Source organism: Colius striatus, chromosome 9 (genome assembly GCF_028858725.1).
Source record: "Colius striatus isolate bColStr4 chromosome 9, bColStr4.1.hap1, whole genome shotgun sequence".
Taxonomy (NCBI): domain Eukaryota; kingdom Metazoa; phylum Chordata; class Aves; order Coliiformes; family Coliidae; genus Colius; species Colius striatus.
Window position 1 is genome coordinate 19104218 of NC_084767.1, and position 3612 is coordinate 19107829.

Consider the following 3612-nt stretch of genomic DNA (forward strand, 5'->3'; position numbering starts at 1 on the left):
CTCGGTGGGCCCAACCCCCCGCCCCGCGGCCGGCCCCAGTGGGTCTCGATCTCCTGCTGCGTCTCACCTCCGTTCGCCGCTCCGCTAGGCCCGGACCATTTCCTGGCTGTCGCCACCAGCCCGCTGGGCGGGGTGGGGGGAACGGGACGAGGAGGCCCGAGAGAACGGGGGCGTCGCCGACCGCCCGAGGAGCGCAGAGACAGGCCCGGCCCACGGCGGAGGACGAGGCCCGAGGGAGGGGGAGCGGCTCACAGACGGAAGGCGACGGCAGCTCCCCAGAGGTCCCGCCGCTCCATCGCGGGACGGAGCCGGGCTAGCGCCGAGGCGAGGTCGGGGAGGGCCGGCGACGTCGGCCTGGGCCGCCCTCGGCGCCTGGGCCGCCCTCGGCCCCTCGCCCGCTCCGGCCTCCCTCAGCCCGTCCTGCCGGGCCGCGGCTCCTCCCGCAGCCGGGCACTCGCGCTACCCGGCAGCCCCCGCGCCGCCGCAGCCCCGCCGCCGCTCACGTGACCCAGCCGACGGGGGACTCCGCGAGCACGTGACCCCGCGGGGCGCGAGGGGGCGTGGCGAGGCTCCGCCCCCCGCAACGGACGTCACGCGGCAGGCGGTGGGCGGGGCCACACGTCCCCTCAGCCCCGCCGCCCCTCACCCGCGGCCGGTTGCAGTCCGCTAAACGCACCTCTGCGGCGAGCCGCGGGGGGGTTGAGAACAAATGTCCCTTTTCCTGTCCCTCGACGTTCCTCGCGCGGTGTTAAGGGAGTACTTGATGCACGGAAACGAATTAATCCAAGCCAAGGCATAGAGTGATAAGTAATTATGTACAGCTCCTGCCAAGCACAGGCAGGCTCAAGCCTGTTCACAGAAACGGAATTACGGAATTGAGGGTTTCCGAACAATTGTTTCTAAGCAGTTCTCGGCCCTTAAAAGCCCCCTCTGAGCCCCAACCCCCCACGTGGGCCTTCGTCTGTGGAAGCCATGGCAGCTTCGTTCTTGAACCACTCTTTTGTGTAACTTTGCTTTATAATTCTGTTTTCCATCTCGGCGGAGCATTGTGTTGCCTGTTTTTGACCTAAAATGGCAGATAAAGCACAGAACTCTGAGCTCAGACTGACTCGTGGAAGCTTCACCAGAGACCACACACAGACGCACCCATTGCACTGGCAATCCTACCAAAACTTCCAAAATTTGCTTTAAAAATAACATCCAAAACAGTCTCTTTTTGCAAAACCTACAACTATGCTATATAAACATCTTCAATTTAAAGCTAAACTACTTCCTCCATATAAATTGATTCTGAAATGTACTGGAACATAGTTCTGCTTTGGGTTCATATTTTAAAAAGCAATACATATTTCAAACACAAAAGTCAATCAAGTTAAACAGAATGGTAAAAAACTGCCCTCCCCACGTTTTTTTTTTTGCATACATGTAACAAACTCCAGAATCTAAATATTCTTTTAAAAAATAGTCTCCAATACTATGACTGTGGAGACCCTTCATACAAAAATGCTGTAAAACACAATATTAGCTTTAAGTCTAGAGCCAATCTGAAACAGCTAATAACTATGTTAATGGGCAGCAAAACCAAAGTCTGTTATGACACTGAAATATGACCAACAACACAGTATGATCAAACTGAGGCAGAACACCATCCTACGAAAAAATTAAATGCACCTACAACTTCCCTACTTTACATGGGCAGGGCAGGCACCAGCACCTTCTTTGCAAAAGCAACACTGTACTGTAAATAACAGAAAAGAACGGGAAATAATAAAAATACCCTGTTCCTGTCTGGTTTCAATGGTATTTCTAAAATCATCATCTGCCAGTCACATTTTTGAGATGCCAAATCTCAAAAGTCAAACTTATATTCTAGTATTATGGTTTGTATTACCACTGCATACCTTAACAAAATTAAGCTGTGAAGATCTGCCTCAGACACCATTGACGTTTCACTGTCTGGTTAAAGGCTGAGCTTGGATAAATATTTCTTCATAACCCAAATTAAATCCACGGGGTTAAGGTATGTTGAGCTCCTTCTTTATAAATCAAATCTATTAAGGACTTCTCCCTAAAAACATAAATAAATCCATCAATCCACAACAGACAGTATAATGCAATTTCACTGAGAGTTCCCAGAAACTTGTTTCTGATCGACAGATGTTCAACTTAACAAAGGCCTAGTCTGGAAGCTCAGGCCGTCCCGCCCTTCTGCTCTCCCCTTAGTTTGCAGTGTTTCTCCTTGAAATGTGATACCTTTTCTCTGAGGCTGTTTTTCTATCAGACTGCACCAATTGCTTCCCTTCAATTAGCAATGGCAGCTTCACTTCTAACTGGAAGGATTACATTGAGGCAGTCAGAGCTGCACAGGTTTCACAATTGCTAAGGAAATAGATACATTTCTAGTTAGTGAGTTGTTTTGTTTTTTAAAATATCCTTTGTACTTAACCTAGAGCTTTAGAAGACAGTTATTACAGAAATACCTTTCCCCTTGAAAAAATATAAAATTGAATCAAAGCATCCAGTAAGAAATCATGTCATCTAGTGAAAGATGAACTGGTAAGGCTCTTGATGAGCTGGTGGATTTTACTCTGCAAAATAAGAGTATGTAGAGACAAATTAAACAGAAAGGGCAACTGGAAAAAAAAGACAGTGAAAATAGTGCCTTTGAAATGAAACATTTTTTTAAAAAGATCTGAGCATAGGATGTGACTTATAGTTGGTCTTGGACTTCAGTCAGCAGTTGGCAGTACCAGATATCCAGTGAAAGCAGTAAGCCGTCTTTCAATCTCCACACATGAGCCAATAGTGGACCAGAAATTAAATTAAGGTCTTCTTAGTATCATACGTAATTTCGTTATCCTAGCTCCTGCTGACAGAATCTAACATACCCAAGCATTTCTTTTTGTCTTTCTGAATGGACGTAATTTGTCTGACTGTAGACACCAAACATAAAGGGATGCATGAAGAAACCCACCCTCCAAATGTAATGACTAGCTTTAATACTTTGTACTTAGTAGTTGTCTAACACACTTCTCTTTACTTAGCAGAGACAACTTAATGGGGAGAAGTAATACACTTGTGTGAAGCAACACACTTCTGATGAGACCATCTACACACAAACACCAGCAGTGTTAAAGAAATTAACCTATACGACATTCTTAACAGAATGACAAAGGCAGACAGGCCTCTACCCCCACCTTCTCCCTCCCGAGTGCCTACCCGCTCCTCACCACAGCCCTCCTCTGCACCTGCGCTGTTGCTGCCCAGCTCAGCGCCCACACAACCGAAGCCTCTATTGTCCATAGCACAGGACCTCCACCCTAATGGGCTCTGCCCCTCATTTCCAGCTGTGCCCCGACAACCAAAGCATCAGTAAGCTTGCCACATCAGCCTCGGTCATTACACATGGCTCACTGGAGCCGCTGAGATAGCCATAGCCCTACACCCTGTGCTACATGTTATCCTCTGTTCCAAAGGGCTTACAGACACACACACTTTACTACTACAGCATCACTATATTTGTATTTGCAGCATGCATGAACTTAGCAACTACTGTTTAATAATTTATTAACTTTTCCCATTAAATGGTACATTCACTCAAGAAGACTTAAA

The 3612-nt window shown here is 47.8% G+C and overlaps 1 protein-coding gene across 1 annotated transcript in view; it reads right to left on the bottom strand.

Moving 5' to 3' along the window:
* The window catches only part of AFF4 (ALF transcription elongation factor 4), a 54160-nt gene extending 53705 nt beyond the window's left edge, over positions 1 to 455 (bottom strand). Inside the window, exon 1 of the mRNA XM_062003079.1 lies at positions 68 to 455. The gene's annotated coding sequence lies outside the window, so the exon portion shown is untranslated. The remainder of the gene's footprint in view (positions 1 to 67) is intronic.
* Positions 456 to 3612: the final 3157 nt, after the last annotated feature.